At 46.0% G+C, this 22,173-nt stretch overlaps 1 protein-coding gene across 1 annotated transcript in view; it reads right to left on the reverse strand.

The window, feature by feature from the left end:
• TOMM40 (translocase of outer mitochondrial membrane 40) overlaps positions 1-21,324 on the reverse strand; it is a 306,671-nt gene extending 285,347 nt beyond the window's left edge. Inside the window, exon 1 of the mRNA XM_085615475.1 lies at positions 20,855-21,324. The gene's annotated coding sequence lies outside the window, so the exon portion shown is untranslated. The remainder of the gene's footprint in view (positions 1-20,854) is intronic.
• Between the last annotated feature and the right edge of the window lie 849 nt (positions 21,325-22,173).

Raw genomic sequence — 22,173 nt, forward strand, 5'->3', positions numbered from 1 at the left:
GGTGTTCTGTTTAAAGCCATTAAGAAAATAGTGTTCTGAGGCTGTACTTAAAACGTAGTGAGTATCAACACATAACAGGGGTCATTCTCATGGGAGGTTACAAGAAGAGACAAGGTGGTACTAAGGAGGGACTACTAAGCCTATTGATCAATTAAAAACACCATTTACAAAAGGACAGGGGCAGCAGCCACTTAAAAAGATGGGGCAGAAATTTTAGTTTAGTTTTTATTTGCAGTGGATTTATTATATTTTGCCATAGCACTATTGTCAATGGTATAAAAAAGCAAAAGTAAAAAACACTCATTTTCAATGCCAACAGCTCAAATACAAGACCTATTGCATTGGAAATGCAATTGGTCTCGCATTTGTTGGAGTTATTGGCATTATGAATGTCAATGTCTTTTTAGGTCTCGCCTAGCTATGCAGCGCATGCGCTGCTCACTCAGCGAGATTTATTGTTAATGAGGACTTTTAGAAAAGGGCTTGAAGCCCTGCCCCTCATTTCCATTGCCTGGCGTCACCGTTTATGCTAAACGATGGACTGCCATTGGAAATGAGCTTTCTGGGTTGCCTCCCATTGGCTTTTTTGTCCGGCCCACCCGGACTGGCTCGTCTGCTTTCCTTCTGTCGTGAAGGTATTACTTATCTTTGTGGGAACCATGTTTTCACTCAGCCCCGTAATGCAGATTTCTATAGCGCGAACTCTACCTGAAGGTTTTGGAGGTCTTTACATGAGCTCCGGTTACATTACACAAGGGCACATTCAGGCACAGGGAGATTATGTGATCGACAGGCAGGGCTGCTTGGGAGGAGCGTTTGAGGCAGGCTGGCACAGTGTTTTTTTGGGGGGGGGGGGGGGGGGGGGGGGAGGTTATGTAGGGCACCGCCGCGAACTCCTTTGGAGCCCTCATCTCCAGACCTTCTTCGTGACAGTGGAATCCCCTCTAATTCTCAGATGTGACCAGCATGGGACCTGCCTCAATTTGGGACCTTCATGCCACAGCTTTAGATCATCAACACGCAACTTAGCCTCCCCAAGTTGATGCGCTTAAACTTTTTTTTATTCATTGCTTCTCTTTTCGATCTCGTTGTTCGCGTCTCACGTTCCGGACTTATATTTGAAAACTAAGTTGTGTGTCCCGTATATCGTGTAGAATCTGCATTCAGGACCTGGACACTGTAACTGTAACCAATAGGAACAAGCATTAAAAATGCAATAGGTCTCGCCTTTCATTAAGTTAAAGCCATTTGCTTTGCTATACAATACCATTAGCAAAGCAAATGGCTTTAACTTAATCAAAGGCGAGACCTATTGCATTTTTAATGCTTGTTTTACCTAGCCATGTCGCACGGTGCGGTACCATGTGACCAAAAGAGGTTCCATGGGCCACCTTTAGGCCACATATAGTACTGCACCCTGCAAAGTTGGAGTTATTGGCATTATAAATGCCACATTTTTTCCCTAGCCTTGTTACAGGGTGCAGTACCATATGTGGCCAAAAGATATGGTACTGCACCCTGCAGAAGATATGGTAAATCCAACTTAGTCATAATGCATTGCATGCAAGACAGTACCACAAGTACATTCAACTAGCTATGTCCATATTAAATTAGTAGCTTTGAAATGTGACAAAAGAATTATTATATTAATTTGGGATTAGGATCTACTCTGTGTGGAGCTGATGAAGGGAAATAAATGGTCTCAAATTTAAAATAAGCTAGTGAGTAAAGTAACCACTGCCAGCCTTACTGACAAAGCTTGTGCCTTGACTGAATGCCTTTAAGAAAGCAGTGCTCCGAGGCTATAATTAAACTGAGGGAGTAACAACACATCTACTAGGAAGTGTTCTCGTGGGAGGTTACAAGAAGAGACAAGGGGATACTAAGGAGGAACTACTAAGCCTATTGACCAATAAAAAGCCAACATTTACAAAGGACAGAGACAGGAGCCAATTAAGAAGATAGGTGGAAAGTTGTTTTTATTTGCAGTGGAGTTATTATATTTGAACAGCTCTACTGCCAATGGTAAAAAAAGCAAAAGTAAAAAACATTGTCATTTGCAACACCAACAGCTCTAACTTTAACAAACGCGAGAACTATAGCATTGGAAGTGCAATTGGTCTTGCATTTGTTGAAGTGAGAGTTATTGGCATTATATATGCCAATGTTATTTTTTATCTAGACATGTTGCAGGGTGCAGTACCATATGTGGCCAAAAGAGGACTATGGGTCGTCTTCTGGCCACATATGGTACTGAACCCTGCAGAAGATATGCTAAACCCACGCTACTCATAATGCAGTGCATCCAACACAGTACCATAAGTCCATTCAACTAGCTTTGTCCATATATACAATTAGTAGCTTTGAAATGTGACAAAAGAATTCTTATATTAATTCCGGGTTAGGTTGTACTCTGTGTGGAGCTGATGAAGGGGAAATTTAAAAACGGTCTCATATAAATGTGAGGTGTTCTCGTGAGTGAAATAAGCTCTGCCGGCCTAGCTTAGGAACAAGTGTGTGCCCTGCTTGAAACTTTTTCAGAAAATAGCACCTTGAGGCTGTAATTAAGACCTACGGACTGAACACCACATGCAACAGGGGGTGTCCTCATGGGAGATTACAAGAAGGGACAAGGCGGTACTAAGGGGGGGGACTACTAAGCCTATTGACCAATGAAAAGCCACCATTTCCAAAGGACAGGAGCCAATTAAGAGAGTGGGCGGAGCTTTATGCACATATCCTGAATACAGCATGTCTCGAAGAGACAGCGCAAGCGCAGCCTAGGCAAGACCTAAAAATCAAACATCTCTCCGATCTTTAATTTGTCAGACAGACCTTTATCTAAAGCGGAGGAGAGTATTTTGACTTAAGGTATCTCGTGTGTACCTGTTAAACAGATTTTGATAAAATGGAAGTCATTGAATTTTGTCGGACGATCCGACTTAAAGCATTCTTTTTGCACAATGAATACACACCAACTAAGGAAACAACTGGACTTGAAAACAAATCGACTTTCAGCCCTCCACCTCATAAAATACCTAAAGAGATTTCTGTATTTGAACACTGGGTGCTATCAGCTATTCAACATATGGAAAACATAAAATGTCATTCATCTTATTTCCAAAATACAAAGCGAGGCATTAATTACGCTAAAAGAAGACCAGTCCATTGTCATCAAACCGGCTAATGAGAGTGGAGCAATTGTTATTTAGTCCACCGAAGATTACAAACAAGCATTGAAAATGCAATAGGTCTCGCCTTTGATTAAGTTAAAGCCATTTACTTTGCTAATGGTATTGTATAGCAAAGCAAAGCAAATGGCTTTAACTTAATGAAAGGCGATACCTATTGCATTTTTAATGCTTGTAAACTGAGTACTCTCGCTGACACATTTAGGGTGAAGCACCGCAAGTGAACTGACACCCACACGCGTATGCGCCCAAGCATCCTCACACTGACTCCCATCAAGCAGCACCTACAAGGCCCCTGAATCCTGGACGGCAGCAACTTCTAGCCAGGCACTGGGGCCACAGACAGCTTTGCCAAAAGTTGGAGTCAGTAACAGCGTAACACAGTGGATGATTGGCGGTTTCACAACAGACTCTGTATAGCAATTAATACAGTCTCACAGATATCATCACAAGACAAGAGTAGTGGTTAATGTGATGTGCCTGGGCATGTACAAAAGGATTCAGCTATACCAAGACATTGCCTGAGACTTATTTCACACAGCCTACAACTCTTTGGAGAAACTGCAGAAAGCCAAGACGGGTACAAAGACAGTGCATATGGCCACACAAGTACTGTAACATATGTAAACATGTATTTGAATATACATTTATATGTGTCGTCCATAAACATGTTGTCACATTGCAATCTATTCTGGTTTGGTACTTAGCATCAGGGGTTTACTTCAATCCATCCCCCAACTGTAAAAACAAATATTCTGGAAAAGGTGGAAGTCCAGTTGTCCATCACAATACAAATCTGGTGCATCTACTTCCAGTAAAAAGTCAGACTTGAAAAATACAACCCGTCACCGCTGGTTATCAGAGAGAAACAGCCACTTACACACAGGCTCAACGCCTATATATTACAGCTTATGACAGCCACAGACCTTCCCTCAGTAATACTGAGGAAATTAAAATTTTGCATGAAAAGCACGGTCTCACTCGGTCCGAATCTCATGGAAACTTGCTGTCGATAAATGCTCATAAAGCAATCTCCCTTACCAATCAACAACAATGTAGAGCACGATGTTCAAACCCAGAGATCGACGTTGAAAGCACAACGTGTAATGCCACGATAACATTGCCTCACCCTGTTGTTAATAAACAGTGAAAGGTTTAGTTAATCCCTGAAGCTGACAGTTCTAAAGAGTGAATACTCTGAAAAACGCTAACAAAACTTTTTAAGTAAAAGCCATAATTACCAACTTGCCGGGTGCAACAGTCTGTCTGTTGCACAGTGTGCTCTGAGGCAATGGTACCTTGCTTCTGTGGCACACAAGCACACTTGCGACTTTCACCATACACTACACCAAGATCATGCTGCCCTCATAGTGAAAGTGGAAAAGGATTGTTGTTTATCCTTTGACAAATAATACACTGACAGATGTTACAAGGTCCACAGAGTTACTCTTGGTAGTTCTATGTAATGTGTCCTCATTTTCTCATTGTCTGGAGGCGGGCGCCGCTCTCGCATCAGCTGGCAGAATATTAGTGCTGGTGACCTAACTGAGAGGGGCGTGCATCACCAAGTGGACTGAGCCTGCCCCCCGCCCACCCCCCCCTGGAAGTGGGAGCAGCATAGAAACTACGTGGTGGGAAGTCTCCTCTGATAGAAGTCTCCATATATAAGGACCAGCTGGAAATCGGTTTTGCCACCCAACTGCGTTGCCGGACTACTATAAAAAAACAAGCAGGCAGGCACTTGCACTAATCCAGGGTGCAATAACCATAACTGTAAAACACACGAAGCAGTACGCAGTAATATCACGGTGTGCCTATCACCGAACAAGATAGGCTTAAGGCCCACAAAATACTTGAATCAGTCAACAGTCTAAGTGTAATGACGACGACACAGGAATCCATAACGCGAGGGGGTTTTAAAGGGCAATACCGCTTGTAGCCAGACGATGGTGCTTGACACTAGGTCGCACACTTGGACATGGTAAATGCACAATTCCGATAAAGACTCCTTCAGCTATAGCCCTCACTCTGGCAGCGTCGTATCACTCACCCTCTAGTCCTCTTGTTCTAGCAGCGGTGTGACCCTTCGCGAAGCAGTAGGGGTGTTAACGCGGCGCAAGCTGCCGCGTGCACATGTCCTGTCCTCCGAGTTGTTGAGCAAGGAAGTAGGAGGCATGTGAACGCGGCGCCAGCCGTACGCGTGCACATCTCCTGTCCTGCGAGTTGTGGTAACGCCGCCGTACGCGTGCACATCTACTGTCCCCCTTCCAAAGCCAAGTCGACAACAATAGATCTCGCATAGCCAGCAGCGCAAGCGCTGCGTCGCTAGGCGAGACCTAAAAAGAAGTAGAGGCAAATTTACAAGACAGAATTGCACATACGGATTCTAGCAGATCCAACGCGAGATATTAGAGGTGCGCTGTCAAACATCATAATACAAGGATAGGACCAAAGATTCATTGGACCAAAAGAATATGATTTTCGTTTGAATAAACGCCCGCGGATACCAACAATATACATGTTGCCGCAAATACACAAGAATGAGACATTACCTCCTGGAAGACCAATTGTGTCCGGTTGTGACTCAGTGTTAGAACCAATATCTAAATACGTTGATTTATTTCTTAAACCATTTTTAGAGACGATTCCTTCATACATAAGAGATACCATGGACTTCATAAACAAAATAGAACATTTTAAAATTTGTGAGACCAATCAAAGACTAGTCACTTTAGACATAGTCTCATCATACACACAGGCACAGCCGGAAGACGGCATAGAAGCCATTGAACTTTTTTAGACTCTAGACTACAGCAAGTTCTGACTGATTTCATCATTGAACTGGCGAATTTCACACTCAAAAAAAATTACTTCAAAGTCAATGTAGAAATATTTTTCCAAATGTACATGGGAAAGTTTGAAGAGAAATATGTCTTTAACAACAACCCCTATATAAATCGTGTCAAAATGGGTACTTTCCATCGATTATACATTTTTTGAAATTCCATGGCTGGTTGAATGACAGGACACCAGATATTAAATTTACTTTCCATTATGATCCCACCAAAACCACACTCCTCGATATTGAGGTGGTTGCAGTTGATGGTTTGTTCAAAACAACACTACACGTCCAGCCAAGCGATAGAAATAAAGCTCCACGTCATGCAAGTCACCATCCGCGGAGTTCAAAGGACAATCTTCCATTTGGGCAGTTTCTATGTATTTGAAGAAATTGTTATGATAAAACTGAATTTTTTTTTCATGGAAAAAAATCTTTTTGAAAAACTTACAGAAAGAGGATACCCCAAAATATTGCTAAAAACACTCAATGAAACTAGCGTGGTGGACACCGCATGAAGAATTACTCTTAAAGAGGAACCGACCAAAGTTAGAAAGACCAGTGTTTGTATCTACATTTTGTTCAAATACTAATCAGTTGAAAAAAATAATTCCTCAGAATGGGCTTTTAATTGCACATTTGGACCCATCATTTAAGACTCCTTTGTTTTCGCTTAAAAAAGAAACAAGCATTTGCAATGCAATAGGTCTCGCTTAAGGAAAGTTTGAGCTATTGGTAAATGCCAAATTTTGTATTTATGTGTTGGTTTTGAAAATAGCTAAATTAATAGCTTTGTCATTTACAATTCCAATAGTTGTAACTGTCGCAAATGTGACACCTATAGCATTTGTAAGGCAATATGTGTTGTATTTACGTGACTTAGATGTATTGATATTACAAATAACAATGGCTTTTAATTTTTTTAAATAATTATTAAATAAAAGTTATTGTAATTTATAATGGCAATAGCTTAAACTTTTGTAAATACCTTTTGTGGAGATTATGTCTAGTGTATTTTATTGTGACGAAAATCCAAGAACAGAAGTGAAATATTAACATTTTTTTGTGACATTTGTAATAAAGCTTGAAACATTGAGAGAACATATTTGAACCAGTTGTTGTTGAATGGTTGCACAGATTGATGCTGTGGTAGCGCATAGTGATGTTGTTGTGCCCCTGAGTGATGCTGTGGTGGTGCTGAGTCATGCTGTGGTGATTCGATAGAGTGAGGGAGGGCGATAGCTCGAGTGAGGGAGGGCGATAGATAGCTCGAGTGAGGGAGGGCGATAGATAGCTCGAGTGAGGGAGGGCGATAGATAGCTCGAGTGAGGGAGTGAGTGAGGGCGATAGATAGCTCGAGTGAGTGAGGGCGATAGATAGCTCGAGTGAGTGAGGGCGATAGATAGCTCGAGTGAGTGAGGGCGATAGATAGCTCGAGTGAGTGAGGGCGATAGATAGCTCGAGTGAGTGAGGGCGATAGATAGCTCGAGTGAGTGAGGGCGATAGATAGCTCGAGTGAGTGAGGGCGATAGATAGCTCGAGTGAGTGAGGGCGATAGATAGCTCGAGTGAGTGAGGGCGATAGATAGCTCGAGTGAGTGAGGGCGATAGATAGCTCGAGTGAGTGAGGGCGATAGATAGCTCGAGTGAGTGAGGGCGATAGATAGCTCGAGTGAGTGAGGGCGATAGATAGCTCGAGTGAGTGAGGGCGATAGATAGCTCGAGTGAGTGAGGGCGATAGATAGCTCGAGTGAGTGAGGGCGATAGATAGCTCGAGTGAGTGAGGGCGATAGATAGCTCGAGTGAGTGAGGGCGATAGATAGCTCGAGTGAGTGAGGGCGATAGATAGCTCGAGTGAGTGAGGGCGATAGATAGCTCGAGTGAGTGAGGGCGATAGATAGCTCGAGTGAGTGAGGGCGATAGATAGCTCGAGTGAGTGAGGGCGATAGATAGCTCGAGTGAGTGAGGGCGATAGATAGCTCGAGTGAGTGAGGGCGATAGATAGCTCGAGTGAGTGAGGGCGATAGATAGCTCGAGTGAGTGAGGGCGATAGATAGCTCGAGTGAGTGAGGGCGATAGATAGCTCGAGTGAGTGAGGGCGATAGATAGCTCGAGTGAGTGAGGGCGATAGATAGCTCGAGTGAGTGAGGGCGATAGATAGCTCGAGTGAGTGAGGGCGATAGATAGCTCGAGTGAGTGAGGGCGATAGATAGCTCGAGTGAGTGAGGGCGACAGATAGCTCGAGGGCGACAGATAGAGTGAGGGCGACAGATAGAGTGAGGGCGACAGATAGAGTGAGGGCGACAGATAGAGTGAGGGCGACAGATAGAGTGAGGGCGACAGATAGAGTGAGGGCGACAGATAGAGTGAGGGCGACAGATAGAGTGAGGGCGACAGATAGAGTGAGGGCGACAGATAGAGTGAGGGCGACAGATAGAGTGAGGGCGACAGATAGAGTGAGGGCGACAGATAGAGTGAGGGCGACAGATAGAGTGAGGGCGACAGATAGAGTGAGGGCGACAGATAGAGTGAGGGCGACAGATAGAGTGAGGGCGACAGATAGAGTGAGGGCGACAGATAGAGTGAGGGCGACAGATAGAGTGAGGGCGACAGATAGAGTGAGGGCGACAGATAGAGTGAGGGCGACAGATAGAGTGAGGGCGACAGATAGAGTGAGGGCGACAGATAGAGTGAGGGCGACAGATAGAGTGAGGGCGACAGATAGAGTGAGGGCGATAGATAGCTAGCTATCACTCCTGAGGCACAGCCGGGAGCAGGGACTTGTGAGTGCTTAAATTGCTTTTAACGTTGTCACTGTTTGCATTTGCTATATTTTAATAAAGAGACAGACACCATCCCCACCCAGCGCTTAGAACGCTGACGCGGGCCGGTGTTTCCTAAGGAGCGCACGTCATTGGCCGGACTGACAGGCACGCCTACTGCCAGCAGCCGCGCCCCCTGCCCCTCCTCTCTACTTCCTTTAAGGATGTGTCTTGGCCGGAAGCGCAGCGGGCGTGCCGCCTGTGCGCCGAAGGCGCGCTTAAGGCAAGCTCGTCTGCGCCGAGACCGGGCCCAGGGCCACCCCCCCTGCCCGAGAGACGCTGAACCCCGGAGCTTACAGGTACAGTAGGGAAGCACTGATGCTGCTGAACCCACTATCCGGCAGAGCCCACTGCCCACGTCTAGTCCCTAACTTGAAGTATGAAGATAACAAACCCTGTCCCAATTGCTCTGGCCATTTGCCACAGATTATACCCCTTCCTTTAAAATCATTATCGATTATAGATCAGACCTCAAGTGTCAGATCTTCCTCCCTGAAGCATATGGAAAACAGGCACTCCATTAAGGGAAAACTAAATAGTGGATTACTAAATGTTAGATCCCTTCCGAAACATGCAACAGAAATACAATTGCTTATGGAGTCCAATAACGTGGACATCCTATTTGTTACCGAGACATGGACTATGATGGGAGCAGACTTTGAATTGGGGCCGGCATGTCCGGTAGGATACAAGATCGCACATAAACCCAGGACCTCGGGATGAGGGGGAGGAATAGGAATCATCTTTAGAGAAGATTTAAATATTGTTACTTTGTGTATCGATGCTGTTTCATGTGTTGAAATCCTCGGGATATCGATCAGAAATGACTCAGGCTACTGCATTACTGGCCTAATTTGCTATAGAGCGCCGGGCCTTTTTAATGCAATGCAACAACAGGAACTGATCACTGTTTCCAACAACATGGCATTATCACACAGCAGGTTATTGATATTGGGAGATTTTAATTTAGGGGATAACGACCAATCACACTCGGCCTTACACAGTATTACACAATCTTGCAACAACTTGGGCCTGAAACAATGGATAACCACCCCCACACACAGGCATGGGAACATACTGGACCTAATATTCGCTGATGAGGATCTCGTCACGGTGGGAATAATTTCACCAGTAGACTGGTCTGACCACCATCTTATAATTTTTAACATCTACACGTTGTTTAACACAGAATCAACAAACACACAGACTAGGACCTTTATTAGCCGCGACTGGAAGGGTCTGCTAAAAAGGAAAGAGGAAGGGAAGTCTGATTTCAGTCTAGTTGGGAATTCGATCGATCCTGAGAATGATATCACCACCAATTACCATTTACTATGTCAAGAGGTAACCAGGCAACTTAATGATATTGCTCCATTGAAAGTTATCAGAAAAAGAGGGAAACCCTCTGCGCCCTGGTACACCGATAAACTGAGAGAACTGAAAATTATCTGCAAAAAGGCGGAGAGGTGCTGGAGAATAAACTATTTAGAACAGGAGAAGCTGGCCTGGAGGCAGACAATAGGGCATTATAAGAAGGAAATTAATATCGCCAAAGCTAACTACTTCGCAGATTTAATTCTGAACAGCTCCAATAAATCCCGCGACACCTTTAGATTAGTTAAAGAGCTGTCTCATCCTGAATGTGCCAACAGTCAAATCAGACCATCACAAGAGCTATGCGATGGTCTAGCTTCCTTCTTCCAGGAAAAAGTCGCAAAAATAATCGAGAACATGAAGGATGCCTCCTCCCCCCGAGTGCAGGGCAGCAGTGAGAAAAATGAAGGAACTATAAGATCCTTCACTCCAAGGGCAACCCTGGAGAATCTCGATACCCCGACAGAATCAGAATTTGTAAAGACAGCCCTCAGTACAACTTCAGGATCCCCGCTGGACCCCCTCCCGCACAAAATATTAAAGGAATTTGAGAATGAGTTTTTCCCAGTACTTCGACAGCTATGTATACAGTCCTTTGATACAGGCACTGTACCAAAGGACTGGAAATTAGCAGTCGTCACTCCTCTGCTGAAAAAATCTAACCTTGACCCAAGCTGCCATAAAAACTACCGACCCATATCACTCTTGCCTTATCCAATCAAGATCATGGAACGGCTGGTCAGCAGAGGCCTGGCCCTCTTCCTGGAAACCAATAACATCTTGGAGGAAGAGCAATTTGGCTTCAGACCAGCACATGGGACCGAGTCAGCTTTGCTGACGGTACTGGACGATCTACGAATAAGGGCGGACAGGGGAGAGTCAGCAACTCTTATTCTGCTCGACCTGTCCGCCGCTTTCGATACGGTAAACCATGACATCCTACTGACCAGACTGCAAAACATCGGAGTTGGGGGAGCTGCGCTTGGCTGGTTCCACTCCTATCTGTCAGACAGACAGCAGGCAGTAGCAATTCCTCCGTACCAGTCGGAGTTTGCTCCTATTCCTTTCGGGGTCCCACAAGGGTCCGCAATCAGCCCAATACTCTTTAATATTTACATGCAACCCCTGTTGGGCATCATCAAGACTTACGGCATCAGCGTGATCAACTATGTGGATGACACGCAGTTGATGATTTCCCTCGATGGTACTCAGGCAGACTCACTCGAAATTTTCCACTCCTGTTTGCGGGAAATGGCATCATGGCTCAAACAGAACTCTTTGCAATTCAACAGTGATAAAACTGAAATAATGCATTGCAAAGTAGGCAGAATCACCAGAAGTCTTCCCTCAGACTTCTGGCCTCTGGAGCCTAGGAAGTCGTTAACCCCGGTAAAGTCAGTAAGGAACCTCGGAGTGAGCTTCAATGAGAATCTGAGTCTCGAGACCAATGTCAACAAGCAGGTAGGCAGCTGCTTCGCTCTATTAAGAGGGCTGCGTAAGCTGTTGCCTCTTCTACCAACACAGGTCAGAGCCACTGTAGTGAGAAGCACTATTCTCAGCCGCCTAGATTATTGTAACTCCCTATTATTGGAGTCTCCTGCCTACTTGATCTCTAGACTTCAGACTATTCAGGCAGCTGCGGCCAAACTGACTCTCTCTCGAGGGCGAAGAGCCTCCACTACCATTGCCTTGGCAGATCTTCATTGGCTACCTGTACGCCAGAGGATTCTGTTCAAATCCCTATGCACCGTCTTTAAAGCAGTACACGGGATGGGCCCTCGTCCACTTCAACACAAATTTAAGTGGTATGAACCCACTCGGTCCCTTCAATCATCCTCTTCCAGACTCATTGACACCCCTAGGTTTAGGAAAGTCACCTGTGGTGGGAGAGCCTTCAGCGTAGCGGCAGCACATCTGTGGAACAGTCTACCTATTGATATCAGGAAAACAGATGAACTGATGGCCTTCCGAAAAAAGGTGAAAACCTGGCTCTTTCCCAGAACCTAACTGTTCAGACTCTTAAGATTCCCTTCCTTGCTCTCCCTGTTGCACAGAGTTTCTAGCTATGTACACAGCGCCAGGATGCCCGTAGGGTTATAGAGCGCTTTATAAATGCCATAAATAAATAAATAAATAGAGTGAGGGAGGGAGGGCGATCGATAGATAGAGTGAGGGCGATCGATAGATAGAGTGAGGGCGATAGAGTGTGATAGATAAGTATTTAGAGTGATGGGGATAGATAGATAGCTAGCTAGAGCGTTGGTGATAGATAGCTAGATAGATGTGTGGTCTGTGTGAGAGGGGGGCAGTGTTTGTGGCCTGTGTGAGGGGGGCAGTGTGTGTGGTCTGTGTGAGGGGGGCAGTGTGTGTGGTCTGTGTGAGGGGGGCAGTGTGTGTGGTCTGTGTGAGAGGGGGGCAGTGTGTGTGGTCTGTGTGAGAGGGGGGCAGTGTGTGTGGTCTGTGTGAGAGGGGGGCAGTGTGTGTGGTCTGTGTGAGAGGGGGGCAGTGTGTGTGGTCTGTGTGAGAGGGGGGCAGTGTGTGTGGTCTGTGTGAGAGGGGGCAGTGTGTGTGGTCTGTGTGAGAGGGGGGCAGTGTGTGTGGTCTGTGAGAGGGGGCAGTGTGTGTGGTCTGTGAGAGAGGGGGGGCAGTGTTGGTTAGTGACTTGTCAGTAAACTGTATTTCTATTTTCTTTAAAGGCTGTATTAGTATTGAAAAAAAATACACAATCTGACAGTGGCTCACGTAAATGACTGCAGTGCCTTGGAAGTAAACTGAATTCTTATTTATTTAAGGGTTAGGGGGTGCAGAGTGTGAGGGGGCTAATGTGTGTAGGGCAGTGTGTGAGTTGGCATTTTGTGGGGTCTAATGTGTGTAGGGTAGTGTGTGAGGTGGCAGTTTGTGGGGTCTAATGTGTGTAGGGCAGTGTGTGAGGCAAAACAGAATAAAATGATAAAAGTGCTGTTTGTAGAGAGAGTGATTTATTGTTTGTTTTGCATGAGAATGTAAGCAGGAAACTCAGACAAAAGCATACATGTTTGGATACGTAAAGCAGAACACAGAGGCTGGAAACTATTGAAGACGAGGGCAGACAGCAAAACACAGAGAGGCGAGACAGGATAAAAGTGCTGTTTGTGGAGAGAGTGAATTTTTTTTTCTGCATAAGAATGTAAGAAGGAAAGGAAACAATGAACGTGTTTGGGTGCGTAAAGTTAAATAAAATAAAAAATTCAAAGTAAATAAATACAATAGACGCATGCAAAACTCATAGGCACGAGGTCAAGTAGTCAGTCGCACAAAGCCGAAAATCAGAAAAAGATGCGAGAAAGAAAAGGCGGAGGGGAACTACATGGAAGAGGAGAGACGCGTGGGCAGTTAAAAAAAAAAAAAAACATTCAAAGTAAATAAATATAATAGACATATGCAAAACTCATAGGCACGAGGTCAAGTAGTCAGTCACACAAAGCCCAAAAAAACAAAACAAAAAATGCGAGAAAGAAAAGGCGGGGCGGAACTACATGGAAGAGGAGATGCGTGGGAGGAGAGGAGTGCTGTCTGTAGAGAGTGTGACTTTTTGTTTGTTTTGCATGAGAATGTAAGCAGGAAAATCAGACAAACGCATACGTGTTTGGATGCATAAAGCAGAACACAGAGGCTGGAAACTATTGAAGACGAGGGCAGATAGCAAAACACAGAGAGGTGAGACAGGATAAAAGTGCTGTTTGTGGAGAGAGTGATTTTTTTTTTCGCATAGGAATGTAAGAAGGAAAGGAAACAATGAACGTGTTTGGGTGCGTAAAGTTAAATAAAATAAAAAACATACAAAGTAATTTAACCCCTTCGACGCTCATGACGGAACGGTTCCGTCATGAGCGTCGGTTGAGCTGTGCTCATGACGGAACCGTTCCGTCATGACCACGCCCGCGCAAGCAGCAGTCAGCACCGCGGGGGAATCAGCCCCGCATGGAAGGGGATAATAGACGCATGCAAAACTCATAGGCATAAGGTCAAGTAGTCAGTCGCACAAAGCCGAAAATCAGAAAAAGATGCGAGAAAGAGAAGGTGGGGCGGAACTACACGAAAGGGGAGAGATGTGTGGGCGGAGAGGAGCCTGTGAGAACGCGCGGCGGAGATCAAAGAAAAGGCGTGCGACCATATGGAGAGTGAGGGGGTGTGCAGCCTGGTGAGCTGAATGCGTGTGGCAAAAGAGGGAGAGCGCAGCGCGCGCGAAGTGTCTGGTAGAAAATGGAAGCTGTAAAGAATGCGCGTGGTTGTGGTAGTTGTTGACAATGCGCGTGATTGCGTTCACATGAACTGTACGCGATCCGCAGCTAGGTAGACTTTTCGGACTGCTTACTATAATCTCGCCTATCCATCCCTGCAGGATACAATAGGCGAGACCTAAAAAGTTTAAGGGACCAACTAGTCAGCGCATCAACCCCAAAAGCATCAGTAAAAGGTGCAATGCAACAGTTACTAAATCTTCCGCCAATCCAGGGACACCACAAATGTGGTACATGCATTCTCATCTGACTATCAAAGGAATAACATTCACGCATAAGAATATCCACTAAAACATGTTTTTCCAATTGTAAATCGAAGAAGGTGGTATATGGAATTATCTGTTTGTGTAATAAATTGTACATCGGAAAAACTAATCAAGATGTGCGTCAACGCATGACCCAGCACCATTCTAGGATTTGAAAAAAAAAAGTCCTAACCATCTGGAAACAGATTTAAAACTGACTGTGCTATCAGAGATTGAGACAGAACACCAAGGTGGAGCACGGAAACGCATCTAATACAACGAGAAGCCTTTTTAGTTGCAAAGATTAATACTACCATTGAAGGGCTAAACTAAATGAAAGAATTACATCACCTTTAATACAGCGATCCTTGAGTATTCAGCTTTAAGATAAAGAACCAGAATGTTTACATACGTGATCATTCATAAGTGCTGATCGCAAAGAAAAGTTTTTAAAAGAATTCATTGCTTTTGAATTAGGACTACATTTCCCACAGACCATTGGGTTGGTCCCTTTGCAATGGAACCTATGCTGCTTCAATATTGTTTGTTGTATTATTGGGATTGTGGGGTCATTTCTTGTATAAACAAAGTGAATAATTACTCACCTTTATTTTTTGTATGTTTTTTAGTGTTCTGTGTATCGATTTTTCTAACGATGTTTGAAAATTGAGTTTTGAAATGACTAGCTTGAAGAAAATGTGATCTGAAAATAAGAAATATTTGAAAAAGAAATAAATTGCTGTTGATCATAACTAGGGCTCCCGGTTTTATGGTATTTATTTTTCCTCACATTTCCGTCTGTATTTAGCCGTATTTATTTTTTGGTCATTTTATCTGTATTTATCCACATTTATTTTTGTCGCAAGAAAAAAAAAAGAGGCTGAAACTAGTATTTTACCACATTTATTTAAACCTCTCTAGCACCCAGGGCCGACTTTAGTGCTGGTGGCGCCCTGTGTGACAATGTTTGTTGGCGCCCCTCCCACCACGGATTCTCTCACTAGCACCCTTTAACAGTGACCAAGTCACCATAACCACACACTCTCAGATGCATTGAATTAGTTATATAGCGCCACTCATACCAGTGTAGGGTGTCCGAGCACTTTGCATCACACACACATTACACAGAGACAATCAATCATACAAGTGTAAATCAGTGTATAGGAAATGTTACTTAAGCCAAATAATAATAATAATAAATAAATTGATACTTGTATAGCGCACTACTCACCCGCAAGGGTCTCAAGGCGCTTGTACGAATACCGCTGTGGAACCCATCCTGGCTTTCCCTGTGAGGTGTCCACTCCTGGGCACCCCCAAGGTGGAGGCCAGGCATCCTTAGCGTTGTGGGGGCCGTTGTGGAGATTAAGCAAGCTATTGCCCAGAGTTGCAGAGGGGGACTCCATTATTGGAATAGGCACCGAGGCAAGAATTGTCAGGTCCGTGGAATTTTGAGCCCAAGACACGCCGAGGCGGGGAATTGAACCCTGGTCCCGGGCCAGACCTCTGCATCAGGGTCTGCCGCTCTAACCATTGAGCCACACTTCTCCACCAAAGGACTGAAAGTGTAGGAGTCACATGTCACCCATACTGATAGGCAGTATAGTTTAAGAGTGCTTGGTGTGGAGAAGCACAAACGCAGAGTCGAAAAAGAAACAGCATAGTTGGGAGTTTTCTTTAATAATAAGAATCGATTTCTAGCCAAATTAACCCTTTTTGCAACATTAATCAATGTTCTAATAATGTATACTTTGCAGTGTGTATGCAGTTCTGGGATGAAAGTTAATAGCTCACTGTTGTACATTAGGACTTTAAGTTATAAATTGCAAGTAACAAAAAGGATGTCTCTTTTGAAAGCAGTAATCTGCTGACCAAGCAGACCAACGAATGCCGAGCGCCAAGACGCTTCGGCATTCGTTCGCGCTTAATAAATGGCTATCCTTAATAAACGGCTATCCTATCCTACCTGTTTACATCATAGGCACTCTGTAATCTACTTGATACAAGTTCTTTGCAGCAGGCATATTCACCCTCTGCACTAACTTCACCTAAGTCAAAACCTCAACTATACAAAACGCTGATCTCTCTCCAGGAAGATAATTAATCACACAAGTTTTCTTGACATTTATGTGAGGCCTGGTATTTGCAGGCGGAAAGAAACGCTGCAACAGGTGCTTCAAAAGCTTAATAAACTTTCAAACGCGGCGCCACCAGGAAGCCAGCACCCGGTGCGGTGGCACCGGTCGCACCGCCCTAAAGCCGGCCCTGCTAGCACCTAGGGCCTATGGAGACAAGAGCAATATCCAATAATTATGGCCCGGAAATCCTGGAATGGAACCACCTATCTATTATACCCGCTGGATTTCGTTGCCATCACATGCCAATCAATGTTGCGGAGCTGCAGCCGATGTCCTGGGGTGTTTTCACACCTCTTAATGGACATCGGCTGCTTGCATTGCTCCTACAATTTACACCTTGCCTGACCTCCGCTGTGAGGGGTCCTGGAGGGTCTCTGTAGACACGGCGCTCCCAGCTGCACTTGTTCACCCCTCTTCGGAGTGGCAGATTGAGGGCAGCAGTTTAAGATTTTTCAGCAGCCCCTGTGCACCTCTCACTCAGATTTTATAGAGGAGCACAGAGGCGGCAGGAGCATCTGTTTTGTACGTATTTTCCCGTTTCTATATATAAATACAGACAAAAACCAAAAGGTTTTGCATCTGTATTTATATGTAAAAATCCGTTTAAACGGAAAACCGGGAGCCTTAATCATAACTAAGGCTCCCGGTTTTCCGTTTAAACTGATTTTTACAGATAAATACAAACGGAAAACTTTTAGTTTTTTGCCTGTATTTATACGTAAAAATACTTACAAAACAAATGCTCCTCTGTAAAAATCCTAGTCAGAGGTGCACAGGGGCAGCCAAAATAAACGGGAAACTGCTGCCCTGAAACTGCTCCAGAGACGGGGGACTGGGAGCGCCGTGTGTGCAGAGACACTCCAGCACCTCTCACAGCAGTAGTTCAGGCTAGATAATTGTTGGGGCAGTGCAAGCAGCCAATGTCCATTAAGAGGTGTGAAAACACCCCAGGACATCGGCTGCAGCTCCACAACATTTTGCTTTGTGTTGTATGGGACGGTGAAGGAGGTTGATGTGGCAAGGCAGGGGGCAGAAATGCCTCCAACAACTATTAGCATAAAGCTTTTAGGGTTCAGAAGAACTTCACCCTTTGTCTTATTTTTAACCATTTTTTTTTAGTTTAGTACACAGACAAGGCATGCGCACTGTCGTGGGGGTCTTGTCTGTATATGACAAACTGGGCTTGTGGTTCAACAAGTAAAGTGCGTGGCTTGATAACAATGGCCTCTCTGGTGCCTTTCCTCGCTTCAGCCCTCTGCCCTCGCTCCACCCTTCCCCTCCACTCTCCTTCCCTTCCAGCACTTGTGTAAAACAAGGAAGAGAACAACAGCGCTCAGAAATCGGACACTGGCAAGTAAGGCTGCTTTTTATTACTCCGTGGTTTTTTTTTCGCCAGCACATTGGTTGGCAATACTCAATGGCCGCTTAGGTGCCTCTCCTCGATTCTTGCGCTAGTCTGTGCCTTACAGACGGTGCATACACTTGTGCATTAATTGCTAAGCTGCACACATTCACATCTGCTTCTTTATTAAATGTATTCTGATTTTTTCTTCAAAAACAGAAATGACTGTTGCACCACCTGTGCTCTACATTTTCCCCATAATGTCCATATCAAAGCACTATTCTGTACAGATGAAGATGCGATTTACCATGCCTTGTGGGGTAGGTCGTCTTCTAGTGCACACTGAGAATGACCTGATATTCTTCAAGCAGACACTCTGTGATGGCCGATTAAATGTGAGTAAAAGAGGCAGTAATGTGTTGACATTTTGCAAGACATCTGCGCAAATGGGACCTAATCAAAATCACGAATATACGTATCTTTTCTTAGAGGACAGGGAAGAAATTGGCTCCCAATATGTAAAGTGCACTAAGCATAGGCTCCTATTTAAATAAAACAGCTATACCAGCCTAGTGCAAGTGTGCATGTCAATTTAAATATATGTGGAAAAATACAAGCTTTAGCGTTTTTCTTTCTTGCATCAAAAATAAATGTGGATAAATACAGATAAAATGACCAAAAATTAAATACGGATAAATACAGACGGACATGTTAAAAAAATAAATACCATAAAACCGGGAGCCCTAATCATATTAGTGAATGATTCTATGAAAAGATATTGGCATTTGTGCTGTTGTTCTAAATCAAGAAAAATATGATGGATAGAAGAAGGGACGTGACTGTCATGGATGTGTACACGAGTTCTGCCTTGTCTCAGAGGCTGGCTGCACAGTGAAGACCCCCTTCCATCACCCTAGAGACTGGGGTATTCAACAACCCCCCTCCCCCTTCTAGGGGGTGGAGACCCCACACAGCAGCATGGACTATAGAAGGACATTGGGGCCTCCCGTCCCTTTCTGGGCCTCTTAGTGAACCCCTTCACTGCCACTGTCCATGCCCCCCACCGTGGCTGCCAATTTCCAGCCTCCCCTCCACTGCCACTCTCCAGCCCCTCGATCACTGCCCCTCATTAACCGCCCCCTCACTGCCCCTCATTAGCCCCCCCCCCCTCACTGCTCCTCTCCAGACCCCTCCCATCACTGTCACTTTCCAGACCCGTCCCATCACTGTCACTTTCCAGACCCGTCCCATCACTGTCCCTTTCCAGGCCCCTCCATCACTGTCACTCTCCAAGCCCCTCCATCACTGTCACTCTCCAAGCCCCTCCATCACTATCACTCTCCAAGCCCCTCCATCACTGTCACTCTCCAGGCCCCTCCATCACTGTCACTCTCCAGGCCCCTCCATCACAGTCACTCTCCAGGCCCCTCCATCACAGTCACTCTCCAGGCCCCTCCATCACAGTCACTCTCCAGGCCCCTCCATAACTGTCACTCTCCAGGCCCCTCCATCACTGTCACTCTCCAGGCCCCTCCATCACAGTCACTCTCCAGGCTCCATCACAGTCACTCTCCAGGCCCCTCCATAACTGTCACTCTCCAGGCCCCTCCATCACTGTCACTCTCCAGGCCCCTCCATCACAGTCACTCTCCAGGCCCCTCCATCACAGTCACTCTCCAGGCCCCTCCATCACAGTCACTCTCCAGGCCCCCAATCACAGTCACTCTCCAGGCTCCATCACAGTCACTCTCCAGGCCCCTCCATAACTGTCACTCTCCAGGCCCCTCCATCACAGTCACTCTCCAGGCCCCTCCATCACAGTCACTCTCCAGGCCCCTCCATCACAGTCACTCTCCAGGCCCCTCCATCACAGTCACTCTCCAGGCCCCTCCATCACAGTCACTCTCCAGGCCCCCAATCACTGTCACTCTCATGGTCCCTCCCATCACTGTCACTCTCATGGTCCCTCCCATCACTGTCACTCTCATGGCCCCTCCATCACTGTCACTCTCCAGGCCCCTCCATCACTGTCACTCTCCAGCCCCCCCCCTCCACTGCACCTCTCCAGCCCCCACTGCCACTCTCCAGGCCCCTCCATCACTGTCACTCTCCAGCACCCAATCACTGTCACTCTCCAGGCCCCCAATCGCTGTCACTCTCCAGGCCCCCAATCGCTGTCACTCTCCAGGCCCCCAATCACTGTCACTCTCCAGGCCCCTCCATCACTGTCACTCTCCAGCCCCCAATCACTGTCACTCACCAGGCCCCCAATCGCTGTCACTCTCCAGGCCCCCAATCACTGTCACTCTCCAGGCCCCTCCATCACTGTCACTCTCCAGCCCCCAATCACTGTCACTCACCAGGCCCCCAATCACTGTCACTCTCAAGGCCCCGTCCTCCACTGTCACTCTCCAGCCCCCCCCCAATCACTGCCACTCTCCAGCCCCCCCAATCACTGTCACTCTCCAGCCCCCACTGCCACTCTCAAGGCCCCTCCTTCACTGCCCCTCTCCAGCCCCCCCTCCCGGTTCATTGCCAATCTCCAGACTCATGGCTCTGCCCCTCCGCTGCAGGGGTGCCGGGAGCCCCGTCTCTCCCTCGCCCGGCCCTCCCCACACACTCACCGGGGCTCGGAAGGTCGAAGATCCGGCTGCTACAGAGACTCACGCACCGTCAGGGACACCCGAACCCTGCACCTGCGAGTCCCGCCCCTGCTACACCACTATTGGCTGCCCTGGGGAGGACAGTCATGGTTACGGAATCCCGTTGGTTCATTTAACTGCCACTCCTATTCCGTTTCCCTGGACACTGACGCCCTTTTTTACTTAATTGATCATTGGTCGCTCCATTCCTTCCATTATACCGGTCTTGCTTGTTATTGGATAGTGTGCTTCAAAAAGGCTAGTTCCACAGGGAGCAGTCTAACTCCTCCCGCTCTCCCATTGGTCAAACTGCCTCCAGCGCGCCTCTGATTGAATCCAGTGGCTGGTCTCGCGGCTCACCCCTCCCCGCAGTTTGGCTGCACGGTACGGTCCATGTGAGCAGGAGCCGGCAAGGTCAGGTGTGCTGGAACCACAATGCAGTGCGTGACCCCGTGCACGGAGCGTTGAAACAAAGAACGGACTCATTGAGCACAGACTGAAAACTACGTCTTGGTACTGAGAGTGGAAACAAAAGACGGACAAAGCAGCACACTTGAAAGAGCCACTGCTGGCAAACTCCGTGTGCGCATGCGTGACATTTGCAAGCGTCTGCATACGTGACCCTTGTATGTTTATGTGTGACACTTTCATTTATGCAGACCAAGGCATTTCTGGACATGCAATGAGATTATTTTCAGACAAGTGTCTATTTTTTGTGTTCAATTTCGTGGTCTAGAGTAAGCCTTAAAATTTTCATGAAACTTCTTAGGTGCCCATGCGATGTCAAAGGCCTGTTTACATTTCAAAATTTGCGAACATACGTGACAAGAATTTTCAATTCTATTAAGGACAAGGAGGCGAGGATTATGCTTTCTCATTTCTTTATTAGAAATGCTCAGCAGCCAATCAGAAAACAGTAGATAACGAAAAAACTACAGTACCCATAAACACTAGGGTATCACGTGGCTAACCATAGAGACCCATACTATAAAAGGTCCTGAGGAAAGTATCATATCCTCTTTCTTTGGTGAGTAACAGTTCAAGTCAAAGCAGTAAGTCCCAGAAAACAAAGAACAGCAGGGATACAGTAGAAGTCCACTTCGAACCAAACAGGATTCTGCAGCCGAATATTCATGGAGACAGGAAAGCTTCAAATCGGATGAACCAGAAGGAGCAGCAGCCGCTACTTAGGATCGGAACCTGAAAAGAGACATACAGCCGTAATACACATCCAGTAAATGGAATGAAGTCAGAAATAGAGGGGGGGTAGAGAAAAGGTACATTGCATTAAACAATAATCA

This window comes from Triturus cristatus, chromosome 7, assembly GCF_964204655.1.
Source record: "Triturus cristatus chromosome 7, aTriCri1.1, whole genome shotgun sequence".
Classification (NCBI taxonomy): Eukaryota; Metazoa; Chordata; class Amphibia; order Caudata; family Salamandridae; genus Triturus; species Triturus cristatus.